Genomic DNA, 11,826 nt, shown 5'->3' with positions numbered 1-11,826 from the left:
GGGCGGGGCCGGGGGCGGGCCCGGGGGGCGGGGGTTCGGGTTTCCCGGCCCGGCGCCGCCCCCCGGCCCGCCCCTGCCCGAGGGGGGCCCCGGGAGGCGCGCAGGTGGCACGGGTGGCCCGTGCCCTAACCCAGCCTCCCTAGACGGCCATCTCCCCGGGGCTCCCGGGGGGGGTGCTCCCAGACGACCCCTCCCCAACAGCATCCCTGCGTGGGGTAGGAGCTGCAAAGCTGGGGGGGAAGGGGGCTGACTCCAGGAGCGCGGGTTCCAGCTCTCCTGCGTCCCCCACACCCTCCACGGAGAACCTGGTCTCCTTGCGAGAGCTCGCCCCCCCCCCACTCCATCCCGAGAACCCCGCGGCCCGGAAATCCGCACGCCAAGAGGGCCCCCAGGGAGAGGAACGGAGCGACAGCCCAGCGGAGGGCGCTTGCCTGGCACCGGGGGCGACCCGGGCTCCATCCCCGGCACCCCGTAGGGTCCCCTGGGCACCACCAGGAGAGATTCCTGAGCGCAAAGTCAGGAGTCAGCCCTGAGCACCGCCGCGTGTGGCTGGAAAAAGGAACCATAAAAGAACAATCCCAAGGGAATCTGCAGATCTGCACCTCCCGGCTGGTTCCCCCCAACCCCCCCCCGCCGCCCCAGCGGCCCCGACGACGCATCCCCCAGGGGACCAAGATCACCTCCCTCCCCAGGACTAAGGAGCACGTTGGAAAGGGAGTGGCGGGAGGGAAATTGGGAACATGGGCGGTGGGAAATGTACACTGGTGGAGGGGCGGGTGTTGGAACACTGCATGATGAAACCCAGCCAACAACTTTGTAACTATGTATCTCAAGGTGATTCAGTGTTTTAAAAAATAATTTTTAAATACAATGAAAAGCAGGTTGGGACCCCCCGACGGTTGGTGAGCATCGGGAATGTCCCAGTTCCACCTCAAAGAGGGATGGGGGTGCTCCCCGCCCCCTCCAGGTTCACTTTCCAGAAATCTAAACCATGCCTCCCCTCCGGGGCCCCGTAGCACAGCTGGGAGGGCGCTCGCCTTGCACACAACCCTGGGGTCCCATAGAGTTCCGGGGACCCCACCACGGGTGATTCCTGAGTACAGAATCAGGAGAAACCCCTGAGCAATGCTGGCAGTGGCCATCTCCAAAACAAGGAAAAAAATAATAAAAACGAATAATAGCCCTCCGGAAAACCAAGAGACAAACAAAACAGCAAAGAACAAAGATCCTAGATTTTCCCCTAAGACAGCAAGAGACCCTCTAACAAATTAAGGAGTGGGGGTGGTGCTGGCGGAGCGATAGTTCAGTGGGGAGGGCGCTTGCCTTGCACTGGGCCAGGTTGGGTCCTCGATGGGGTCCCCGGAGCACCACCAGGAGTGATCCCAGGCTGCCCAACCGGGAGTCAGCCCTGAGCACCGCGGGATGTAGCCCCCCCCGACCGAAAACCCCAAATACCACCCCCCAGAAAACCCCAACAGAAGACGATACCCCACTATTCACAGTGCCCCCATCCACTTTCCTTCAAAGTGGACCCAGGGTCAATTCTCAGCCCCTGGCTGGGGAGACCGCGCCCTTCTGGGCTGCAAAAGCCTCTGCCCGCCTCGGCCGGGAACCCACCGGACCCGGGGCTCGACGGCTCTGCGTTCCCAAAGCGCCCCCTGGCGCCCAGCCGCGGCCTCGCGGGCGAGCGAGGGGCGGGGCTTGAATGAAGGGCGTGGTTATCTGGCCACGCCCACGCCGGTTTAGTTCCCAGGGCCCGACTCCCCTCAGCATCCCTTTCCCAGCTGTCCTCTTGCAGAGCATTCCTGGGGTTGGGTGGTCTGGTTCTTCCCTCCGCCTGATTTCGTAGGGCCTCCTCCCTCAGACCCTGGTCGTCTGCATTCCTTCGAGCGCAGCCAGCCTGGGGATTTGTTTGGGTACATGCACACACCCAGTAGACGCCTCCTCAGGGCCCTGGACGGCTTCCCGTGGGGGACCCAGTTCCAAGGGGCATTGCCGCGGCCTCGCCCACAGTCCTACGAGCCCCGTGGGGGCGTTCTTGGGAATGTGAGTGGGTGCACGGTGAATGGGGAGGGGGGTTATGCCATGAGCGCGCGTCAAGGCGGAGGGACAGGGCGGGAGACATAACACAGCAGAGAAAGCCTTGGATGTACTCACCTGCGTTCTATTCCCGGCACTCTATAAAGGTCCCCCGAGCACTGCCAGGAGTGATTCCTGAGCGCAGAGCCAGCTGTAACTCCTCCAAAACCAAAATCACTGTATCACTGTCATCCAGTTGTTCATCGATTTGCTCGAGCGGGCACCAGTAACGTCTCCATTCGTTCTAGCCCTGAGATTTTAGCAGCCTCTCTTTACTCGTCCTTCCCAACGGTGCAGCATTGGAGGCTCTTTTAGGGTCAGGGGAATGAGACCCATCATTGTTACTGTATTTGGCATATCGAATACGCTACAGGGAGCCAGCCAGGCCCTGCCATGAAAACCAAAATAATAAATAATAAATAATTTTTAAAGGGAGCTAAAGGGGGCCAGACAGATAGTACAATGGGTAGAGTGTATATCTTGCATGAGGCTGACCCCCGTTTGATCCCCAGTTCCCTGAGCCCACCAGGAGCAAATTTCGGAGTGCAGAACCAGGAGTAACCCCTGAGTATTGCCGGGTGTGATCCAAAAAAAGAAAAGACTAGGGGCTGGAGCAATACCATAGCGGGTAGGGTGTTTGCCTTGCATGGCCGACCCGGGTTCGATTCCCAGCATCCCATAGGGTCCCCTGAGCACCACCAGGGATAATTCCTGAGTGCAGAGCCAGGAGTAATCCCTGAGCACTGCCGGGTGTGGCCCAAAAGAAAAAGGAAAAACTACAGGGGCCAGAGAGAGAATGTAGTGGATAGGAGTGATTCTTTTTTTTTTTTCTTTTCGGGTCACACCCGGCGATGCACAGGGGTTACTCCTGGCTTATGCACTCAGAAATTAACTCCTGGCCATGCTCAGAGGACGCTATGGGATGCTGGGAATCGAACCCGGGTCTGCCGTGTGCAAGGCAAATGCCCTACCGGCTGTGCTATTACTCCAGCCCCAAATGCAGTGGATAGGGCACTGCCTTACTATGGCTGACCCAAGTGTGATCCTCAGAACCACATATGGGTCCCCCGGGGGTGTCTGACAGCCATGGGTGTCTCCCATGCCTCAGTTTCCCCATCTGTCTCTAGGATACAATCCACAAATCACTATGGAGTTGTACTGGGGATGGAATGAGAATGTGTCCACCTTGCTGTTTTTTTTTTTTGTGTGTGTGTGTGTTGTTTTTCTTTCATTTTTGGGTCACACCAGGCAATGCTCAGAGATTCCTCTTGGCTCTGCACTCAGGAATTGCTCCTGGTGGTGCTTGGGGGAGCCTATGGGGTGGTGGGGATCGAACTGAGCTGGCCATGTGAGAGGCAAACGCTGTACTATTGCTCCGTTCTGGCTCTGCTGGGTGTGACTGCACTCTGTCTCGATGGCCAGGCTGGCAGGAAGGGTGTGAATCCGGGGGCCGCTTATCCACACAGCCCCGAGCTTTTGTTCCTGGCGAGGTCACCCCGCCACCATGCCCATCTTAACACACCTACACTCAGGGAGCCCAACCACACCCGAGGGGTGTGCACTGGTTCCTGGGCTCACCTGGGCCCCGAACACACACTCCTCGCCCCTGATCCTGCACGACCTCACCTGCCTTCTGGAACCCTCCAGGGTCGCTGCCCCAGTGACCTAGAACATGAGTGACGCACCCTCATTGGTCCATGATGCACGCTCAGCAATCACACCATTTCTTTTTTCGTTTTGTTTAGGTTTTTTTTCTTTTGGGGTCACACCTGGCGATGCTCAGGGATGACTCCTGGCTCTGCACTCAGGAATTACTCCTGGTGATGCTCGGGGGACCATAGGGGATGCTGGGACTCAAACCCGGATCAGCCGCGTGCAAGGCAAATGCCCTACCCGCTGTGCTATTGCTCCAGCCCCCTCTTTTTGTTTAGTTTTTGGGTCACACCTGAGCGTGGTCAGGGATTACTCCTGGTGGTGTTCTGGGGTCCATTGAGGAGGGGTGCACAGAATTGAACCTGGGTCAGTCGTATGCAAGGCAAGCGTCCTACCTGCTGGACTACCTCTCCGGCCCCGATCTTTGATTTTGTTTTATTTGTTTGCTTTGGGGCCACACCCAGCAGTACTCAGGGCTGACAACTGGCTTTGTGCTCAGGGATTACTCCTGGCGGTGCTCAACCCAATGGGATGCTGGAGATTGAACCTGGGTTGGCTGTGTGCAAGGCAAATGCACTCCAGCCCCATCTCACCCATTTCTTACAAAGTATCCAAGCCTGGCACCCACTCACAGACCACAGGTGTGAAGGCTCGATGTTCACACACATGCACATATGCACTGAGGCGGGGGTCTGTGCAGCCTCACGTCGTGGGGTTTGGGGTCAGAGCCTAGAGTTTGCATTCTGGAGCCCTGTGTGTAAACCTTGGCACTCCGTGCTCCCCTGAGCACTGTAAGAAGCAACTCGGCACAGCAGAGCTAGGAGTAGCCCCTGGACACTGCTGGGTGTGCCCCCCGCCCTAAAAAAATAATTCAAAAGACACAAACTGGGGTGGGCTGAAGCGATTATACAGCAGGTAGGGCGCTTGCCTGGCATGCTGCCAACCCGGGTTCCATTCCTGGCATCCCATATGCCCCACCCCCACCCCGAGAGTTCTCCAGGAGGGTTACCTGAGTGCTGAGCCAGGGACCAGGGCAGCAGGACAGCGGGGAGGGCACTGGCTCTGAGGGAGCCAAGCCCGGGTTCGATCCCCGGCATCCCATAGGGTCCCCAAGCACTGCCAAGAGTCATGCTAAGGGGCCAGAGTGATAGCACAGCGGGTAGGGCGTTTGCCTTGCACACAGCTGACCCGGGTTCGATTCCCAGCATCCCATATGGTCTTGTGAGCACCGCCAAGGGTAATTTCTGAGTGCAGAGCCAGGAGTAACCCCTGAGCATCACCAGGTGCTACCCAAAAAGAAAAAAAAAGTCACTACTGATTGCAGAGCCAGGGGTTAGCCCTGAGCATTGCTGGGTGCAACCCAAAACCCAAACAAATAAAAGTAAGCCTTCTTTCTTTTCTTTCTTTCTTTTTTTTTTTGCATTTTGAGTCACACCTGGTGATGCACAGGGGTTACTCCTGGCTCTGCACTCAGAAATTACCCCTGGCGGTGCTCACAAGACCATATGGGATGCTGGGAATCAAACCCGGGTCAGCTGTGTGCAAGGCAAATGCCCTCCCTGCTGTGCTATTGCTCCAGCCCCAAGCCTTCTTTCTTAGAAAAAAAAATTACAAAGATTGTATTGTCTTTGTTTTGGGGCTACACCCAGAGGTACTCAGAAAGGTACTCATGCCCAGTGGGGCTCAGAGGTCCCTGTGGGGTGCCCAGGACCAAATCCAGGTCACCCATCTGCAAGGCAGACACCCTTCCTGCTCGCCCCCAAAGTACCCCGAAAGGGCTGGAGTGAGACTACAGCGGGCAGAGCATTTGATCCTTAGCACCCAGGTTTGACCCCTAGCACCCCAGAGGGACCCCAAGACCACCGGGGGTGATCCCTGAGCATCACTGGGTGTGGAGCAGTAAACAACGACAAAAGTGCCCCTTCTTTGAAAAAAAAAAAAGTATTCAGGGCCGGAGTTTGATAGTCCAGCCGGGAGGGCGCTTGCCTTGCTTGCTGCTGATCTGGGTTCGACCCCGGGCACCCCACAGGCTCCCCCCACCCCGCCCCTTCCCAGCCCTGCCTGGAGTGATCCCTGAGCACTGAGCAGTGAATAAACCCTGAGCATTGTTGGGTGTGACCCAAAAACTAAAAAAAAAAAAAATCCATGCTGGTCAGTGCAAAAGGGTCACTCCACGGGATGCTGCCCTGGACACACCCCCCCGCAATTAAGCTGTCACCAGCTGCCCTTTGGCCACCTCCCGCTCACCCCGCGCGGTGCCCTGGCCGGGGCCGTGGGGGCAGGGCCTGCTGATGGGGGACTAGGGGGGGCACCCGGGGTGCACACATGTGCCCGCCATGTGGACGCTCGTAAAACGGTTTCCTTGGCAACGGCCACTTGAAAGGGCCCTGTTCCCCCTCCCTGTGTTGGGGCACCGTTGGCTGGGGGAGCAGGGGGTGGGCTGGAGGCGGGAGGGGACCCCGGAGACCACCTCCCCCTGGATGCAGATTCCTTGTCACACACTCGCACCTGGGGGGGGGTGTCAGACTCAGACACTCACTGACCTCCCTGCCCCCCGGACCAGGGCCCGCTCTATGGGGGTCCAGGAGCTCCAGGCGCCCCCTCCCAGCCCCCTGCTGCCCGACCCCCCACCCCTGTCACCTCATCCAGCCCAGAACGCCCCGCCCCCTCCGGTCACTCTCTGCCACTCAGTCACAGTCTGTCACCCCCTGGACAGGCGGTGACAGACACTCGCCAACATCACACTGGCTGACTCACACCCAAGCAGGAACTGGGGGTTCACAGCCCCCCCTCCCCGCGCTGCCCTGCTGTCTGGTGCTCGGGCGGCAGGGGCGCAGCAATCACAGGTGTTTACAATGCTTTATTTTTAACCCAGACCCAGGCGCCGGCCCCGGGGCAGGTCTGAACCTCAAAGTGCCCCCAGCAGCCCCCGCAAGCTTCTTTTAGCTGGGAAGGGACTGGCAACTGGGGAAACTGAGGCCCAAAGTGGAGGAAAAATAGGATTGCAGCCTCCAGGACCCCCTGACGTCCAGCCGCCTGCCCACTGCCATCTCTGCCCTCCCCCCCCACACACACACTACTCTGTGTTTGCTCAGAAATTGGTTTTGCATCTTGGAAATCTCTCCAGGCAATGCTCCCTTCTCCCCTGCCGGCTCTGTGTCCCCCTGGCACTTGTGGAACCCAAGACTCAGAGAGGTCAAGACACTGGCATAAGGTCACACAGCAAGGAAGAGACTCCAACCCCAGGCTGATGATTCTGGAATGTTAGGCCCCCTGCCCTCCCTGCCCCACCAGGGCCACTGACCCAGGGTGGGGTTCCCTTCTCCAACAGAGGTCAGCTGGGGTTCTGGGGCACTGACAGCCCACACCCAGTTTTGGGCTCATGGAGAAGTTTCCATCTTAGCACAGGGGCTGGGCCAGGTCCTGAGGGACCAGGGACCTGCCCTGTGTGGGGGTGGGGGTGGCCCCGCGCCCTCTCTGTCCCTCGTGCCACTCCCATGTAGATGAGGTCCTCATCTGCTGTCTACATGGTGATTCAGCACCCTGCCTCAGTTTCCCCATCTGCAGGTGGCTCCGTGGTGGCTCTCTGCACAGGGGGGTCCCTGGGGTGAGGGGTGTCTGTCATCCCCCCAAGCCAGCTGGGAAAACTCCGGGTCCTGCTGAAGCGTCGCTCAAAGTCAACTGGGGGTTCCAGCGCAGCCGTCAGTGACTCGCTAATGACACTGCCATACAGCAAGTCCCCCGCCAGGCAGCCGCCGCTGGGGGTGCTCAGGAGCCCAGGGGGGCCCCCGGAGCGTGTGGGCGGCAGGAAGGAGGGGGGGTCCTGGCGGCAATGGGAAAAGCAGAGCTGAGCGCCCCTCCCCACGCGGCTGTTTGCAGCCGCAGGTCACAGGGCGAGACCTGACCCAGCCACTGGGGGCGGCATGCGGGAAAGTCATCAGGCGGCGCTGGGGCCCACACACGCGCCCTGCACTCTCCTCAGCCATGATCGGAACCCAAGACACACAGAAGATATGCATGATACATACATGATACACCCATGACACACACATGATACACACATGAGATATACACACAACATAAGAGACAAACACAGAGCACAAACATGGCACACATGTGAGACACATACATGAGACACATGAGACACACATGAACCATTGGATGCACAAAACGGGCCCTTCATGGTGCACATGCCATACAGATGATAGACACATCTGGGCCACACACGAGCTGACTGACACTGGACACACACTGGACCACACAAGACACACATGTGTACCACTAGATGCACACACATCACAGACAGGCCACCTGTGATCCACATGACATGCGCACACTAAACACACACATGTGAACACATGCACACAGGGCATTTGTGGCACAGCTTGTTCATAAGAGATGCACAAACCCACTCAGCGAGTAATTCACACCCAACACACATGGACACAAGTCACACACAAGCCATGTCTGGTACACACTCACACACGGATAAAACGTGCACACACACAAACACACAGGCAAAAGCCACAAACACTGGGGCTGGAGCCATAGGTCAGCAGGAGGGCGCTTTGCCTTGCACACAGCCAACCCGGGTTCAATCCCTGGCACCCTATAGATTTCCCCGAACACTTCCAGGAGTGATCGCTGAGCACAGAGCCCAGAGTCAGCCCTGAGCACTGCCGGGTGTGGCACTCAGTCCAAATAAAAGCCACAAAGAGCTCACTTTATTTTTATTTATTTATTTATTTATTTATTTATTTATTTTGGGGGGGGTCACACCTGGCGATGCTTAGGGGCTACTCCTGGCTCTGCACTCAGGAATTACTCCTGGCGGAGCTCAGGGGACCATGTGGGATGCTGGGAATCGAACCCGGGTCAGCTGCATGCAAGGCAAACGTCCTACCCACTGTGCTCCAGTCCCCCAAAGAGCTCACTTTAGCACGCAGACACACTAGAGACACGGACAGACCAGCCTGCACACACAAAAGACACACAACGAGCTCCCACAGTCAGGTATCACGGCACTCACAGGCATGATAAGCAGGTGCGCGCACACACACACACACACACACACACACACACAAGCATGTGCGCGCGTGCATACGCGCACAGCATGCCAACACCTGGTCCCCAGCTCCCTCCTCCACACGCCCGGCCCACCCCATGGCCCTAATCCCCAGCTCGTGTCCTGGAGCCAGGAGATAAGAGGCAGCTGCGACCCAGATAAAGGGGTGTAGCTCAAATCCGGGGCAGCCCCACGACAGCGGGCACCCAGCCCGGGCCGCACTGGCCCTGCCACGGCCACCCCCATCAGCTTGGCCCAGGAAAGATGAGAAGACAAGGACAGACATAGAGACAGAGGGGACAGACGAGAGGAGCAAGAGAGAGACAGTGGAGCGAGAGACAGAGACGGGGGAGGGAGAGAGACAGAGGGAGAAAGACACAGAGACAGAGGTGGGGGAGAGAGACAGAGAGAGGAGAGACAGACAGAGGGGGGAGAGACGGAGAAGGAAACAGAGGAAACAAACCCGCAAACCAAAACAGAGAAATGCAGAGAAAAAACATAAAACGAATAATCAGAAACGCAGAGGGAGAGGCCGGAGCACAGGAGAAGGAGATGCAGAAAGAGAGGCCCCCAGGTGGAGCCAGGCGCAGGGAGCACACCAGCACCCCCCAGAGGAGAAGCAGCACCCCAAACACCTATTCGCCCCCTGCACCTGGCCGTGTCCTTCCCCATCTGCCTTCCTCCTCCAACTCCAGGTCAGGATGATGGGGCTCAGGGGGGCCTGGGGAAGCTCCCTCCAAGTCGCCATCTTCTCCAGGTGCCAGCTGGGACACCGTCTGCCCCCCCTTCCCTGGTGCCTCAGTTTCCCCAAATGCACATACTTTGAAAGCGTTCAGGCAGTGGTGGGGGAGTCCTTGTTCCCCATCTAGGCTCTAGGGGGCACTGAACACTTTCTGAGGAGGGCAAAGAGGGCAGCCAGAGAAAAAGGATGAGCCAGGAGCAGGACCGCGCTCGGGACGGGACAGAAGTGAAGGCGCATGCGATGCGGGACCAATTCCGGGTTCAATCCCAGGTACCATCCAGTTCCCCGAACACCTTCAGGAGTGACTCCTGGGTACCAAGCTAGGAGTAACCCCTTGAGGACCACACAGTGTGGCCCAACACAAACATCTCTGGTTTCCAAAATCGAAGTCCGCCCTCCCTGCACCCCCCCTCCCCAGGTTGAGGTGGTGTGATTCCCAAAGTGGCCGACAGAGGGCAATCGAGGCCAGGGACAGACTGATTCCTGGTCCCCCCCCACAACCAGTGGCTTCTGTTTCTAAGTTTAGGGAAAATTGGTTTTCAGCCCCTGTGAGCTGACCACTGCAGAAGGTTGCCCTAGGTAGGCGTGAGCCCTGCACACAGAGCCAGGAATAAGTCCTGATCACTGCCCAGTGTGTCCCCCCACACACACACCAGTAAAAATTTTGGGGTGATAAGGGACAGGAACAGTCACCATTGAATTGTGTCAGTTATTATTTATGGAAACCCCCACCCATGTTGGAAAGGAATTAGTTATTACAACAAAGAGAGGAGGTTCTGCAAGAAACAGCCCCCAGGAGAGAAAGCAGATTTGAGGTCCTGGGGAGACAACGTCCCCCCAATCTGGAGGACTTGTTCCTTATGTTCCATGGAAGGACCAACCGCATCTTCTGTGGGAGACACAAGGTATGTCCGGGCACGTGGTCTGCCGACTTGGACCCGAGCGCGGACTCTGAGGAGACCATGTCCCAGACAAGCTAAATTTCCTGTGCTGGGTGTTCCTAAAGGCAAGAAAATGGACACTGCTCTCCCCCTAATGGGCACAGGGCTCTAAGAACTGTTTTGTTAATTTAATATTTTTTATATTTTAATTTTTTTTCTTTTGGGGCCACACCCAGCGATGCTCAGTAATTACTCTTGGTGGAGCATTGGGGGACCATGTGGAATGGCAGGAATCGAACCCGGGTCAGATGCGTGCAAACGCCCTACCCGCTATACTATCACTCCGCCCCCCTGGTCTAAGAACGTTAGGTGCACAAAAGACCCTCATGCCCTTCCCTCGCTGGCTGGACTCCGAGCCAGTCCTCACACAGTCCTCAGGGAGGCACCATTCCTCCAACACGCTGTTACTAATCTAGGGCTCAGCTCAGCTACTACTTTTTTTTTTTGCTTTTTGGGTCACACCCGGCCATGCACAGGGGTTCCTCCTGGCTCTGCTCTCAGGAATTACTCCTGGCGGTGCTCGGGGGACCATATGGGATGCTGGGAATCGAACCTGGGTTGGCCGCGTGCGAGGCAACCGCCTTACCCGCTGTGCTATCGCTCCAGCCCCATCAGCTACTACTCTTTTAAATTGGCAATTTGTTGTTTTTGTCAGGGGGCCACATCCGGCAGTGCTCAGGGGTTACTCCTGGCTCTGCACTCCGGGCTCACTCCTGTTGGTGCTCAGGGGACCCTAGGTGATGTCTGAGATTGAACCCGGGTCGGCCACGTGCAAGCCAAGTGCCCTTGTCCCGCTGTGCGTCTGGCAACCCCAGGAACCCAATTAAGTGATTCATTTTAATATTTTTTGTTTGGGGGCACATCCGGCGATGCTTAAGGGATCCGGGTTCTGAGCTCAGGGAGCACTTCTGACGGTGCTCGTGAGACCCTACTTGATGCCAATGATCAAATATGGGTCGGCCGTGTGCAAGGCAAGAACCCTTCCCGCTCTCCTATTGCTCCAGTCCCACTGAACGAATCATTTCAACAGAACTGCAGCAAAGTGCTGGAACTGAGCGTCTAAACGCTACCGCAGCACTACTCGAGCGAGGGCCAGAGCAATAGTTCAGCAGGGAGGGCGTTTCCCTTGCACGCGGCAGACCCGGGTTCGATCACCGGTTTCCTATAGGATCCCCGAGCACCGCCAGGAGTAATTCCTGAGTGCAAACTCGTGGTGAGCACAGAACACCGCCTCCGAACCATAGACGCCGGGTCACGTGACCTCACCGTCCCGCCCCCTACGTCACCACGCGCGACAGCTTAGTTCGGAGCACCGCGGGCATGGGCATGCGCATGCGCAGTAGCTC

This window comes from Sorex araneus, chromosome 2, assembly GCF_027595985.1.
Source record: "Sorex araneus isolate mSorAra2 chromosome 2, mSorAra2.pri, whole genome shotgun sequence".
Taxonomy (NCBI): Eukaryota; Metazoa; Chordata; class Mammalia; order Eulipotyphla; family Soricidae; genus Sorex; species Sorex araneus.
The sequence above is the reverse complement of the archived record's forward strand: the minus strand, read 5'-3'. Positions refer to the sequence as shown.